This window comes from Podarcis raffonei, chromosome 15 (genome assembly GCF_027172205.1).
Source record: "Podarcis raffonei isolate rPodRaf1 chromosome 15, rPodRaf1.pri, whole genome shotgun sequence".
In the NCBI taxonomy this organism is placed as follows: Eukaryota; Metazoa; Chordata; class Lepidosauria; order Squamata; family Lacertidae; genus Podarcis; species Podarcis raffonei.
The window spans coordinates 21,216,785-21,232,976 of record NC_070616.1 but is presented as its reverse complement, the minus strand read 5'-3'; the positions used below and the strand labels follow the sequence as shown (position 1 = coordinate 21,232,976).

Here is a 16,192-nt window from a genome sequence, read left to right as displayed (position 1 = left end):
ATGTAAGGAAGGGGCAGGGACAACAGAAGCATCTCACTATTTAAACATACTGAACAAGAGAAAATGCACTGAATGAAAACAAATTTGCCAAAAGATGGATGATTTTTATTTCCTTCTTGAATTACGATGTAAAACTGTATTCATTGTTCCCCTTAGCGAAGTCTTATTTTTATACTTTATGATTAATGAGTATGCACTACTTTTCTCTTCTGAATTATTTTTTTAAAAAATCTCTATTTTTAAAACAACCACCACCAAAAATGCCAACAAGCCGTGTAAAAGATTCTTGACTCAGGGTCTTGTCCAGGCTTAAGGAACGGAGGACAGAATGTTCCCTCAAATCTTCTTTTTTTAAAAAAACACAAAACAAAAACAAAGACTGCATATGCACACCATATATTTACAACACACTTCAACTCTTTCCCATCTTGGGAACTGTAGTTTGTTAAGGGTGCTGGAAACTACAGCTTTACTATGGGTAAATTACAGCTCCCAGGATTTGGGGTGTGTGTACTTTAATTGTATGGTGCGTATGCAGCAATTTAGGTGACAGTGATGAAGGAGAGAATGAACACATTAAGAAAAATTAAACATACCTCTTGAGAAGAAAGCAAGGGCAGAAAACCAAAGGAACCAGCTCCAAAGTTCAGCCATCAGATCCAGGGAAAGCTGGCTCTGCCTGGCATGGGAGAAACCCAAAACCCATGCAAAAAACTGCCAAGTTCTCTTGCTGCCCCAGCAACTGATGTTTCCTTTGCCGGAGCCAAACGTGTAACCAAATCTCTCCTGGGTAATCACTTTCCAAAAGAGCCTGAAGTGAAATGAACACCGAGCAGCGGAAAAAGATGACAGCCCCCCCTCCCCGAGGTCAACGTTGTAAGGATGACCCCAGAATTCAAAGAGGCACTGGCAAAATGCAGGTGTTTCAAAAGCAGCCCCAAATTGTGACAGTCCTGTGGATTGTTTTAAATTCCAAATGTGATCAGCTGCTGAATTAGGCAAAGCCACAGAATTCAGGCCTGCTAAAGGTTATTAGGTAGTAGTCAACTCAGTTTTACTCAGAGTAAACCTATTGAAATAAATGGGCCTGATGTAACCATGTTGATCAATTTCAATTGGCCTACTCTGAGCAAAGCTTTATTGAATAATGCTCATTTTCCACAACTGCAACAATTAAAGCTCCATGTTCAGAAGCAGTGTATATCTGACTAAGGCAGGGTGGGCACATCCATCATGTCCTTCCTGTGAGCTCCCCCTGGCACATCCAGCTTGCTGGAATTGCACTGGAGGCAGAGAGCTAGGTAGGATGGCCAGAGGCATGGGTGGACTGCACTCCTGTATATTAAAGTAGCATACAGAATAGCGATTCCCAAACTTTTGTGGACCACTGCTCCCTTGGTTCCATATATTCACCCCCAGAGCCCCCTACCCTATAAAAAGCATTATTCCAAATAGGAGTTTGCACCACACACAAAAGAAGATAAGAACACAATAAAATTTAAAACAGTAATGATTAATTGCATATTTACTCAAATTAAAACTATTTAGTTTAATTAGTTCAATAAAATTGATAAACTTTATCCAGTGATACCAGCTTTCAAAGTCTGGAAGTCATTGACACCTCCAGGGCTCCTCTGCCTCCCGGCACCCCCCAAGGTAGTGTCCCCCCAGAGGCCAATACTGCCTAGTTTGGGAATCATTGATATGGAATATAAAGTTTGGGCAGATAGGTGGCTGGAGGTCATTAACACTGGTAAGGTGGAAAGCCAGGCGACCAACAGAGCCAGTGACAGGCTGAACTGTTCCCTGACATTGTAAGGAGGCAGGCAGGTGAGAGTTGACTGAGAGTTGACTGAGCTTTGTGGAACACATCACCCTAATGGATCAGCCTCTATTGCAAGGGCACACAACTAGTCAATATTATAATATAATAATAATAATAATAATAATTTATTATTTATACCCCGCCCATCTGGCTGGGCCTCCCCAGCCACTCTGGGCGGCTTCCATAAAAACCAAAAATACAGCAAAATATCACACGTTAAAAACTTCCCTGAACAGGGCTGCCTTAAGATGTCTTCTGAATGTCAGGTAGTTGTTTATCTCTTTGACATCTGCTGGAAGGGCATTCCACAGGGCGGGCGCCACTACCGAGAAGGCCCTCTGCCTGGTTCCCTGTAGCTTTGCTTCTCGCAATGAGGGAACCTGGTATAACAGCAACAAACTCTTTGGCTGGAGGGTATGAGGCTGGGCCACAGGAAGTAACCTAAGATGAGGCAGCTCACGGGACAGGCCAGTAGCCAGAACCAATGAGCAAGTCACAACCAAAAAATCATCAGGATCAGAGAGCAGAAAGTAGAATGGATGAGGACAGGCTAGCAGGTCATGATTTAGCACTGTCAGACTCCGGCGGACTCTACGCTTAGCATCAGCAAGTGCCTGGGCTAGAATGGGGAACTTCTGCATAGTGACCCCATACAGTAAACTAGAAGATCAGCAGCTTGGATAATCTTCTCAGCTGAAAGAATTCTGGGGCTCTGGCCTGGCTCTGGCCACATAGGTTGCCCATTGGACAGGTTTGATCTGGTATCTTCATGTTTGATCTGGTACCTTCCTCAGCTCTGATTAGCTCAGATATGGCAGTTAGGCCATGCACAGAAGTTTCCCTGTTTTGATCTCCACAATGCTGGAAGATATGCTATGTTCAAGTTCACTAAAACCCTGTCCAGAAGCAGCTTTTGCAATTACATCATGGAGATAAGATCCTTCAGTAATAAGAATAAAGAAAAGGTTGGAACTGGGCTGCTTGATGTGAAAATGGGCTGATTGCAATGACACAAAAGTCTGCCCATTTTCATCTGTGAAAAATTCTGGAGAGTACAAAATACACACGTGCCAACTGAACAGAGACTTCTGAAAGGAACACATGAGCTCAGCAGGGAAGAGAACACCCTCCTTCAAGACTCTGAGATGCCACCAAAGGCCTCTGCCACCTGCCCCCTCAGCTAACAAGGATGCCATCTGTTGCACTTTTATAAAGTCTTTAATTAAACTCTTCCAATACATCTCAGATGCATCTGTTTCCTTCCACCCTATAAACAATTCCTGGGAATATCTGCAATTATCTTACATTACAGACAAGAATTGCCAATTAAATCTTTATCAACACAGTGTTAAAGAGAGGCAGCCAGCCAAATTCACTGATATAGTTTCCCTACCCCTCCTCCTCAACAGCTAGCTAGCAGTTGGAGAACACCTGTGGCTTTTATAGGGGGGGGGGTGCAGATTTGCCAACCAGACAGCATCATTTTACTAACTCAGTCAGGACAGCTGAGTTCTGGAACAACTAGTGATGCAGATCTGCAGACTTCTCAAATACTTTCCTGCCTTATTGTACCAGATTGGCTTTGCCAGGCCTGATCCAATGCATGCCAGGTTCTACTCTAGTTCTGTCAGATCCACAAGATCCTACCATAACTCTTCCTTTAACTATCCAGAATCCATCCTTCCTTCCTTCCTTCCTTCCTTCCTTCCTTCCTTCCTTCCTTCCTTCCTTCCTTGTCTATATTTTAGGTTATTACATGTAAGGTAATGCTGTGGCTTGAAACTCTACTCCACCCCAATCATTATAGCATCTTACTTTTGGATTAGCAATAGTAATATAGTTTCAATTCTCCTTTTTTCAACTCTCTACCCCCACCCGGGGAAAACAAGAAGCAACTTGCTTGCCAATCCCTTTGGATGCAAGACGAAGTCATTTGCATCTTTTGTACGGGCTTCTGACTGGTGCTGCACCCTGTAATTTTAGCCTTCCAGAGCGATGTTAACACCTCGGGAAGAAGGCAGATCTGACAAGATAATGACATCTCCCCGACAATGATGCCTCAGACACATTTGGGGACAGGCACAAACAGCGCCGATGCTATTTTAGCACCATTCACCATCGAAGCAAGCTTCGCATTGGTGACAAGGATGGTGGGGTGGAAGCTGACGGCAATCGGAGCTGGTGGCATGACCTATTGCATATATGCAAGCACATTTCAGCCCAGCCCACGCAATCCACGCTCAGCCTCTGTTCCAGGAAAATTGAAAGCTGCGTCATTTGCTTTACCCTTATAGATTCTCATTTGCTCGGTTAAAAGCAGTAAAGTATAGTACACCCTAGTTTTATTTTGAAACCCTTTGTGCATGCTAATCCTTTCCCTCAACAATTTTTGCAGAATTACACTAACAGATTATAGAGTCAGTAGAACATATATTTAGCCAGTGTGGTCTAGTGCTTCAAGTGCTGGACCTGGGAGACCAGACTTTGAATCCCCACTCAGTCATGAAGCTCACTGGGTGACCTTGGGCCAATCACTGCCTCTCAGCTTAACCCTACCACACAGGGTTGTTGTGGGGTAAAAATGGAAGGGGAGAATCATGTGCACTACCTTGAGCTCCTTGGAGGACATAGTATATAAACATATCCTTGTTTACGAGGTCCACAGTATGTGCAACGATTTAAGCAAAAATCAGTTGCTTACATGATTGTTACTGCTGCACAATTAATGAAAAACGGAGACTCTGATGAAAGAGTCTCAGCTTGAGCTGTGCTGAATATTCACCAGTCTGAATTTCTGTGCCAAAGATACACAGCAATTTTGGTGGGGTGGAAATTCCCTCCTCCATGGATGAATTACAAGGGTGACTAATTCCTATCAGGGACTATGCAATGAGTGAAATAATGTCACAATGGTATGTAGCCAGTCAGATTTGGCTACATTATGTTGCATCCATGAAGACTAATGAGGGCATCTGAAAGCTATTTAAGATGAATATGGGAACATCTCTGCAAGAAGTTCGGAATAAGTGGTGGTGGTTGTTAAAATAAGGATGAGCAGCAGCCAAAAAAAGAATAACATTCAGAAAATATATGGAATTTTTTTAGTTCTGCCTTAGTATAGTGTGGACAGAGAAGCTGGAAAGGCCAGATACCTCTTACTGGATCCTTGATAGGCTACTTGGAAGCATCATGTCCAGGATCCATTGCCCTGCCCACGGCCTATTAGCATCTTTTCCACTTGTGTGTCCCCTCTGCCCCCACAGCCTGATTTAAAACCACATCAACAAGTGACATTACCTTGCAGATTTTGCTGTGTGTGGTATCATAGAAAGGCACATAGGGGATAAAAGGAGAGGATTAGGAAGTGTGTTTTGTGCATTGCTCATGGGGTAAATAAAGATGAAATGCAAGGCAATCAGGGATTTCAGTTTGGTGCTGCTATTTGAGAGCATCGGCAGGATGATTACACTAAAGATTTAGTGAATCAGAGCACAATTTCTGGAAGAGAACTCAAAGGAATTGGGGCTAGGCAGTGCAAAGAATCTATGTCAACGTAATGCTGTAAGAATTCATTATAGGAAGCTGTAAGGACATAAGGTGAAGAGGCCGTAATTTGTTGTTCAAGGAAAGTCAACATCAAGAGATACAGAAGTCTGACAGTACAACAGTTGATTGAGATGGGACGCACAGGGGGATATATATCTTCCTATATCTATATTTGTGCAAGACTGTCATCACAATAAGGTTTATTCTGCACAGGTGTAGGTGGGAAGAGGGAGGAGGAAGTCCTTCACCAGAAGCAGGAAGAGGTTTTTGTTGTGGGGAGATAACATGAAGGCAGCCAGCAGTCTGTTTTCCCAGAGAGCCTGCTTGGAGAAAGAGGCATAAAATGAGGAGTGGGGAGCAGCAGCAAACCCAGTCTGAGGTGATGCTCCAGCTCCCAACCCTCTCTTACCCTTCTCCTCCTTCCCACGTCCTACAATGTATTAGTACTAGTGGCGAAAGTCAGCAAAAAGGAGCTCAACCCCAGTCATGACAATGTTAATAACAGCTATGATAATAGCTGTGATTCCTGCACTGCAGAGTGTTGGACCCTTTGGGTGTCTTCTGATTCTACAGTTCTATCATTCTTTAAGATCTCAGAAAGAAGCAATGGAGGGGGGGAGGATGTGAGCAAATCTGAACATAGGACACAATTCAGACTCTGTGCTACTACCGCATGCATTGCCCTGCTGTTCTTGTCAATGGTGGAAACTTGAGTGCGATGGGGGGCAGCAATAAGAAGCAATCCTTGCACTAACTTGACTCTGGTTAAACCATCAGGTTTGTATCAGATCCAGTCTTGGACATTAATGGCTGTGAGACTGGCTCAAACTCCCTGGGATCCTGAGCTGTTTCAAACCTGCCCCTTCCATTGCATAATCCCATTGGCAGCAGTTGGCAGGAGGCTGGTTCATCCAAAAGAACTAAGTGGAAGAGAACCTCTGTTCAGTCCACACACAGACCATTATCCTGTGCAACAGGGGAGATTAGATTGCTCTTATGGTAACTCTTACTCAGAGCAGGCATGGAGGAGAAATGTGATACACTTCACACTTAAAGGCAGACTTACCTGATTCACACTTTTGGAAACAAGATGCTAACAGCCATCTTTTGAAATTCATGCATTTCGGAATTTTGTAATGCAGTTCTCAAGCAAACAAATGCGTGCAAAAGTGAATATCTGAGAATAAAGTGTGCACATGAATGCATCTATCAATGAAAATTACTAACAAAAATCTATTGTACATGGGGAAATTGCTTTGCAAAAAACGGCATATTAGGCAAAGCTGAATACAAAAATGTGTACATTAGGAGAAATTTGCACTAGAACACTGGTGAATTTTCATAAAGACTTTGAAAAGCAACACACACTGATGTGGAAACGTGGAGAGCTGCACTGAAGATTGGGAAAAATGAGAAAGTGAGAGAAAACAAAAATGCCTATTTCCTCATCCCTACTTCAGAGTAAGCATGGATGGGGCTAAGTTGTAAAAAATATAGATGGACTGGTGTTTATGATACAACATAAAATCAGAAGACCCAGAGATGCTTTGCTTAGCTGCAGGGCCTTTGTGTACTGTATTCTGACCCAGGGAGATTCTTTCCCCCCCATTCCATTTAGTAATGGAGCGATAAAACCTGCTCTATAGAGGGAATTTATAATGGAAAACACTGCCAAAGCCTTAACTAGTGCATTTTGGACAGCACCCTTCAATAAACCCTGTTTCAGGCTGAATTATTCATAGCTAAATGGACAGAACTCTCTCAACAACAAGGTTAGACCAATAAAATACATGTATTGTATTCCCAAGCCTGTGAAGATTATATGTTTTCTTTGAGTGCTCTGGGCCTTGATAACCAGTGGCGAGCAGAGTAGATGGATGGGGATGTTACATGCTGTACCATTTGCACTGTAAGTGGGTAGCATTCTCTCAATATCTAGGACAAAAGTTTGAGGGTGTGCTAATCTCCTTCCAGGCATCCCAGTGTGATGGGCAAGGGGGCATGGAAAGAGAGAGATGGTTTTCTGGGAACAAATTGCCTTTATTCATATTTAATTGGTTCTCCACAACCACCCTAAGACCCTTGAAACTGTTTACCACAATGCAATCATTTTCTCCATGACCAGTGCTATTTTCTTAGAAAAAGAGGTGCTGGGACTCACCATGAATTCCTCCCTTGTTATAATGGCAATGGCGCCCATGTGAGAGGAGCCAGAACTGAGTTCTGGCAAGTTCTGGCTGAAGAAAAGCCCTGTCTATAACTAAACTTGAATGACATTTGGGAAGCAGGGTGGAAGCACTTGAAGGTAAGGTGGCATGTGTATGTAATGGTCCAAGGGGGACTTACACAATGGACTTACACTTCAGTTGTGAGCAACCCTGCCTGTGAACTGCATGGGGTTGGTCATGGCCAAGGACTGAAAAAATAATAACAAAAACGTTGATACAAATGACTAACTTGAACCATGGACCACTTCACTGAGAGCCCATGTGGGGTAGTGCAAAGAGTGTCATAAAGCTCACTGGGTGACCTTGGGCCAGTAACTGCCTCTAATCCTAACCTATCTCACAGGATTGCTGCAGGGATTAAATGAGGATGAGGAGAAGCATGTACCACCTTAAGCTCCTTGCAGGAAAAGGTGGAATATAACTGCAGTAAATTAATTAATTAAAATTAAGCATAAACAGAAACTAGCAGAGAGGTGAGAATGAGGTGACAAGGGAGAAGTGAGGAGTTCCCTCTTACTAGCAGTGGAAGGACTAGGAGCTCTGAGTTCTGAGATTTCTAAAGCTGTTGAGGTAAACAGCCATTTGTTATATTATCTTTCTCTCTCTGACTCATCATAGGCAGCAGATTGAACTTAAAAGATGGTTCATCAATCACCAAAACAGTAGCAGATGAATGCCAGAGAGCCACAATCCAAATTAAACAATTACACTATGGGCAAATGTTTTAAAGCAAAAAGAATGGCATCAGGATGCAAGCATTTATCACACTGTGGCAGGGGCGTAGGAAGGGGGGTGGCCCACCCCAGGTGTCATCCCTGAGGGGGTGACAAAATGACACACCGCGGGGGACTGCACTTACTGTGGGGCTTGGCCGGCAGAGCACCTGAGCCACACGTCTCTCCTGGGAGTGACGCGGTGGCTCAGGGTCCCACCCTACCTGAAATGGCAGCGTGGGGCTTGCGTCCGCCAGGCGGACTCCATGGGCAGCTCACCGTGGTGCCCCCCTGGGTGGATTGTCACAGCACCCCCATGCGTGTATCGCTGTGGTGCCCCCATGGGCAGATCGTCCCACCCCCACTGCTCCGGGTGCTAGTTACTCCCCTGTACCGTGGGTGACATTTGTCCAACAACGGAGGAGAAGGATCACACACAGGACATTTCCTGAGCTAGACAGTTCACAGTTCAGAGCAGGGATGTCAAACCTATGGTCCTCCTGGTGTAGTTGGCCATTATTTCTCATCAGCTGCAGCTAGCATGGCTGATGGTCAGGGATGATGGGAGCTGTAACCTGAGAACATCTGGTTCCCCTCACATGCCCTAGAGAGTTGCTGCTAGTCAGATGGCACCACACTGGGCTCAATGGCCCACTGGTCTGATTTGTGTTGGTTCAAACAAGTACATTAATCACTGCACGACTCCAGCATCAAGCAACGTCTTCCATGTATGAACGGGCCATTGCAGAATCAAACATCACAGATCAGATCCATATCTGACTTGGGTGTTATGCATAGCAAGAAATATGCATCTCCTCCTCCAGTTCTTCCAAAAGCTTCAGTAAGCATCCTATGAAAAACTGTGGAACTGTCTCCCACAGAAGGCACTGATGGCCACCGACAGACAGCTTTAAAAGAGGATCAGACAAATTTATGGAGGAGAAAGCTATTGATGACTATTAGGCATAAGACTCTTAATTTCAGAGTTGTGAGTATGAACCCCACATTGGACAAAGGATTCCTGTATTACAGGGGGTTGGACTAGGTGACTCTCATGGTTCATTCCAACTCTACAATTCTATGGTGGCTATGCTTTGCCATCACAGTCAGAGGCTATGCTTTGCCATCACAGTCAGAGGCTATGCTTTGCCATCACAGTCAGAGGCTATATGCTTCTGAATCCCAGTTGCTGGAAACTGCATGAAGGGAGGGTGGTCTTGTGTTCAGGTCCTGCTTGCGGGTTTCTGACATCTGGGGAGCTACTGTGGGAACAGTATGCTGGACTAGATGGACCAATGGCCAGATCCAGCAGCCAGGCTCTTCTTATGTTCTTAAACACCCTCTTGAACCATCAAAGCAGCAGTGGCAATGACCAAGTTAGGAAAAAGTCACAAATTATTTGCTTCCCCTTTCCCCAATTTATATAGCACTCAACTGTTAAAAACAAAACCCTCAAAGCAGTTACATGGAAGTATGATTTGAAATCAAGAAGTCACCCTTTAGTGGGTAGTAGAGAGGCCAAAGGATGGGGAAGTATCGGAGGGAGAGAGGGAGGAGGGTGGCAGGCTTAAAATATACTATGTAGCAGATGATTTATCAAAGACTCCCAATGTTACATTAAAAGGGCTGCACGTCGCCCATCCGAGGTGCTCAGTAATGATTCCTCCACCCTTTCATCCTAAAGCAGCGATAAATTAGAAGCTCCTAATATCTGAATCTGAGGATCCCATTAAAATGATTTACAGCCTCGTTGGAGGCTGCGTTATTCACAGGGCAGGATGAATGAAGCCGATGTGTCCGTTCTGCCAGGAGGCAAAACTTAAGGCTGGTCAGATCCCATCAGGAATCTAATTGAAAGATGGGAAGCGTTTTATATACACACATTTGGCACGGAATACCACCCCCTCCCATGCACTGCCCAGGCGCTGAACACACAACGGCAACAGAATTTATTTGCAAGAGATACCCTCGGCCTCATCATTACTCACAGCCAGGTTATTTCCCTCTCTCCCTCCCAGATCCCTCTATCTTGTATGCATAAATTGTAGCTACTCCATACAGTTATTGGAAGTTTGATTCATTGACTCTCTCCTTCTCCCCTCCTTCCCATCTCTGCCCTTCCCCAGTTTTCCTGGTGGGAAGGTGAGCATGGCGTTGTTATATTTTGGTGAAAGACCAAAAAGAAAAACTTGCCCTCTGCTTATTTATATATATTTGTGAATAAAAGGACAAGTCAAAGTAAAGGGAAAGAGGGGGAGGGGAGCCTTCTGGGCAGACGTTGTGCAAGAAATAAGGAAGAATCCATCAATGCGATATATCTATATCTATTGATATAGATAGGGTGGTATACTAAATAATAAAAGTTGCTTTCCATTTTGGGCCTTGTTGGACCTCAGGAATGGAGGAAGTTTCATTTCTCTTTCTTCACATTTTTAAAACTTAAGAACAAAAGAACACAGGAGGAGCCAGTGTCCAATAGGTGTGCAGATCACACTGTATGAAGTGTTTTCAATATTTTTTTAAAAAATCAGAAAGTGTCTAGGCTTTAAAAATACATTTTAAAACACACACCAGGAGAGCAGTTCACCTTTTCTGAACCTGAAGCAAGGTGTCTTTTTCACTTAAGAAGTTCTTTGCCTCCTTCACCTGACTTTGTGCATCCTTTAATGGCAGGCATTGTTCCAAAGGAAGAAGCAAGCTGTGACTACTGAAGTGCAGCTGATCGATCCTGCAAAAAAAAAAGGGGGGGGCTGTTATTGGCTTTTTAAAAAATGCTTGTGCATACGCTTTGTTTCTTAAAGTTGGAGCTTTTCTCTTTTCATGACTCACTGATCTGATCACAACTGTTACTGTCCTTCTTGTCCTTCCCCCCTCCTATCATTATGGTTAATTTCCCCCTCTTTTTCAAATTCTTACAAACAGAGGGTTTGTTTCACATCACTAGAAATAACATAAAACAAACAACAAACATAACATAACATAACATAACATAACATAACATAACATAACATAACATAACATAACATAACATAACATAACATAACATAACATCATAACATAACAACAGCTGGTGGTATTCAACTAAGTTTTATGCCAAGCAGATCCACTGAGGCTAATAGACATGGCTAATTTAAATTCATTAACTTCAGTGGATCTACTCTCAGTAGGATTTAGCAGATTACAACCCCCATCTTCTTGTATTCCCTGCTATCTATGTGAACAGCTGAAACTAATATTTGAAAATATTTACTATGTGCCGGGATTTTCAGCTTTGCCATTTAGCTGGTGAATGTTGAATTTCAAAGCCAAAAATAGGATTTTCCAGGTGACTCTGAAATTGCACTTCATAAATTGACATCTTCGAATCTGTCGGTGTCTCACCATCATCACTGCTGCTTTATTTGAATGCTGCATTTTCCATCCAAAAGATTATGTTCAAGGTGGCTTACAATAGTGAGGAAAAGAATGCACCACAAAATAAACACCTGCAAGAATAATTTCATAGTAACAGCAACAGTAAAATAGCAGCATACGACAAATGTAACAAAATTTGAAACATACGATAATATGTGGCAGCATTAGACCTCCTGGAAGCTGCAAAAATAGCAAGAGAGCTTGCACAGTTTCATCTTGGTCCTAGATGTTACTGTCCCTGCTGCTTTGTCTGCTACAAATCAGCCAAGAATCAAGCTAGTGTGATCAGATATATAGCCCCTGGTTTCCCAAAGGGCTGCTGCCCCTTTGACATTACCCTTCAGGTAGACGTTCATCCCATGACATTGCTCACAGTCCCTCTCCTGCAACAATTTCCTGGAAGACAGGCGCTGGGAACATTCCGCCCTCCAGGCTGTTACTGACCTATAACTCCCATCAGTCCCAGCAAGCATGTCCAATGGCGAGGAATGGCAGGCATTCTAATCCAGCAACATCTGAAGGGTCAAAGGTTCCTCACAAGTGTTGTAAGGCTTCCAAAGGCAGAGGGTGGAAGGTCAGCTGGAATGATTCCTCCAATGACATTTCTCCACCTCTTGATGATTTTGGCAGGCGTCAAATATGAAATATCAGAAGCAGGTCACTGTCAAATAATACATGGGATGTCATCTGTCAATCAGCATTCCACCTGAGTCATTGATGTCTGTAAAATGCAAAGTATCGTGGCACGTTGGTGGTTAGGGTGTTGGATGAGAACCTGAGAGACCAAATCCCCATTCGATCAAGGAGCACACTGGGTGACATTGGTCACTGTCTCTTTTAGCCTAACATACCTCACTGGGTTGTTGAGGGGATAAAATGAGGAGGGGGAGAACCACAGATAATTAAATTAATAATAATAATAATAATAATAATAATAATAATAATAATAATAATAAATTTATACCCTGCCCATCTAGCTGGGTTTCCCCAGCCACTCTGGGCAGCTCCCAACTGAATATTAAAAACACAATACAGCATTAAAACAGGGCTGCCTCCAGATGTCTTTTAAAAGTAAGATAGTTGCTTATTGCCTTGACATCAGATGGGTGGGTGTTCCACAGGGCAGGCGTCACTACCGAGAAGGCCCTCTGCCTGGTTCCCTGTAACCTCACTTCTCGCAGTGAGGGAACTGCCAGAAGGCCCTTGGTGCTGGACCTCAGTGTCCAGGTTGAACGATGGGGATAGAGACGTACCTTCAGGTATACAGGACTGAGGCTATTTAGGGCTTTAAAGGTCAGCACCAACACTTTGAATTGTGCTCGGAAACGTACTGGGAGTGAATGCAGATTTCTCAGGACCGGTGTTATATGGTCTTGGTGGCCACTCCCAGTCACCAGTCGGGCTGCCGCATTCTGGATTAATTGCAGTTTCCAAGTCACCTTCAAAGGTAGCCCCATGTAGAGCGCATTGCAGTAGTCCAAGCAGGAAATAACTAGAGCATGCACCACTCTGGCGAGACAGTCCATGGGCAGGTAGGGTCATCTTGAACTCACCGGAGGAAAGAAACTGAGGAGAAATTATGGAGCAACCACAGCATTTACAGTAAACATTTATCACGAGAAAAGGCCTGCTCCTTACACTTTCTGCCTTTGGAATGTTGTCTTTACTTATTGAGAGCCTCTTGGTCACAGTTCATGTTAATTGTGTATTTTTTGTTTGTTTTATTACCAAAGCTGTTACAAACAGTCCATACAAGGCATCTGAGTTTTTTTAAAAAAATCTTTCCCCTGTTTAGTCTAGTGTGAAATTGTTTTCAGGTAGCGATTAATTCCACTCTGGCATTCCTCCCCCTTGTCAGATCATTCACACTGTTTGAGGGAACACTTTACTAAATGGTACCCTTCCCTTATCAGAATCTCAATTACAGCTCTGTTGTATCCCAACCAACTCCTGCTATAGGAAGGTGGCAAGTTGCATCCATTGTCCCTTACGGGTGTTCATATCCATTTTCTTTGCTTCTTAATTGTCAGGTAACACATGAGTTTATCTGAAACAAGATAGATGACATGGTGAGGCAAGATGCTATTTGCTTTGGTGGCCAGGGAGGTGGAAAGAAAGGTAGCTGAGAGTTAGCCTGGGGTGGGCTTAAAAGGTCCTGGAAGACCCTTTGAAGCAGCCTGGAAACACTAGCCAGGTGCAGAGGTGGAGCTAGCTGCTCTGGGGTGTGTGTGTGTGGCTTCTTTAACCCACCTCCTGTGCTTGGGAGATTCTCTTATGTCTGGTGTCATGTCCAATTTGACATTGTCCCATTTGGAAACAATGGCATTAGTCATGATCAGCTTGTTCTATTCTTTTCAAAGGGTTAAAGGTAAAGGGACCCCTGACCATTAGGTCCAGTCGTGGCCGACTCTGGGGTTGTGGCGCTCATCTCGCTTTATTGGCCAAGGGAGCTGGCGTACAGCTTCCAGGTCATGTGGCCAGCATGACTAAGCCGCTTCTGGCGAACCAGAGCAGCACATGGAAACACTGTTTACCTTCTCACCGGAGCGGTACCTATTTATCTACTTGCACTTTGATGTGCTTTCGAACTGCTAGGTTGGCAGGAGCAGGGACTGAGCAATGGGACCTCACCCCGTAGTGGGGATTCGAACCGCCGACCTTCTGATCGGGAAGTCCTAGGCTCTGTGGTTTAACCCACAGTGCCACCCGCGTCCCTTTCAAAGGGTTAGTCTTGACTAATTTTAAGTGGATTGGAACCCAAAAGTTTTACATGGGTTTCCCCTGTCATCATCAACATCATCATTTTTTTAAAAAAAAATCCTTACTTTTGCAACAGGAGGAAATGAAAGGATCCTCATAAAGCACGTTTTCTCAGCAAAGCAGAGAATGAAAATATATAGAAAGGTGAAAACAACAAATTACTAGAAGCTTCCTGGGAATAGATTCCAGCGAATGGGAAATGGGATTTTTATAATCTCTAAGCAATTTGTTATTTTGACCTTTGCATATTTTTTTGCAAAGCTAAGGTTGGGTGCACACTTTGAATAAAGTGCACTGAGAGTGAGTGATAACAGATTACGCAGCAGCAGGGAGCCTCTTGCATACTAACAGCCCATTTCTGAGTATATCTAATGTGTGTGTCTCTCTGTGTGTGCATTTGTTTTGCATAGGGTACAAATTTTTTTGGTAAAGGAAGTGTTATGCATGCCCTTGGATAAAAAAGCTGTTCAAATCCAGCAACATTTACAAAGTTTTCTGCTTGGAACTCAAATTCAGGCTTTTGAGTCAGAAGGTGGGGTTTGGCTAATCTCATGCAATATGCAAAACTAGTAACTTTCCCCCATTTCAAAGGAGGATACAGAAGCATCCCTTTGCTTGAAATGGATCGAGTGTTTGCCAGAAATTGGCCTGAGCACTAGCAAAAGCCCAAAACTTTGCTTGAGTGCTTGAGACTTTAGACCTTGCAAGAGGCCCAATTGATTTTTCCTCCCCCTCCACTACAAGGGCCCAGAATGCTTCCTTTTGGTGGGGGAAAGGAGCCTTGAAGCTACTCATATGTGATGCATGGGCAGTAACAGTTGGAGCATCCTTTCTTGCTGGAATGGGACCCAGACGACAGCTCCCAGCACTCCCATGTGGTTCTATAAGCACTAATTTCCATCAGGGAGAAGACCATATAGATGCCAAAGGGCTTTCTCCCTGGTAGAAATGGAACAGCATCATTTTCCTTCTAGGGAAGCTGCGCTTACCCAGATACATCCTCAGTGAGAAAGAATGCTCTGCCAGGGATATGATACACCTGCTATTTTCTTTCAAGCAAGAAACCACTACCTGCCTCCATTTTTTACCCCCAATATCGCAAGATAGTTTGGCTCTTGGGGTTGGTAGTAGTGGAGGACGTGGAAGCAGATATTTGATGTCTGAGTCAAGGTGACCCTTGCTGGCTTGAACGTACTCATGAGGAATTGAACAGGGGCACCCACTTTTGTTGACATCATTTCTCATGACACCTCCAGTTTCAGGGTTTTTTTTACAGACTGGCAGCAAGGTGTGCCAGCAGATTGAAAGTTACATGCCTCTGAACATTCACCCATGCTTCCACTTGTTCTGCCACTTTCCCACTTTTTACTGTTGAATTGGAGTAAAGGTCAATTGGGCTTTCTGCTGGTTGACAATTCAATGGTAAAGAGTGTGCTTTTCCGGGGAGAGTGGCAGCACAAATGGAAAACCACTTGGACCTGTTCCTAGAAAGCATGGGACAAGGGAAACATCTCTGCCCCATGCTTTCTAGATGCGGGACAAGTGAAGTGTGAATGAACCCTGAGTCACCTGCTATGGGATGTGAACCCAGAGGCTCAGAATTACATGTGGAGATGTATATGGATAGAGTCTGCCCTCTTCAGCATGGAAGCCAACATAGTGAATAGGTGTACAATTTAGAAAGTTGTTGGTTCACAACTCACTGT

The 16,192-nt window shown here is 43.9% G+C and overlaps 1 long non-coding RNA gene across 1 annotated transcript; it reads right to left on the bottom strand.

Annotated features, from left to right (window-relative positions):
* Positions 1–2,596: 2,596 nt before the first annotated feature.
* On the bottom strand, positions 2,597–11,863 carry LOC128402837 (uncharacterized). Its single transcript, XR_008327784.1, has 3 exons — positions 11,563–11,863; positions 10,900–11,040; positions 2,597–5,691 (listed from the first exon to the last, which is right to left on the bottom strand). It is a non-coding gene; the product is annotated as an uncharacterized LOC128402837 (long non-coding RNA).
* Between the last annotated feature and the right edge of the window lie 4,329 nt (positions 11,864–16,192).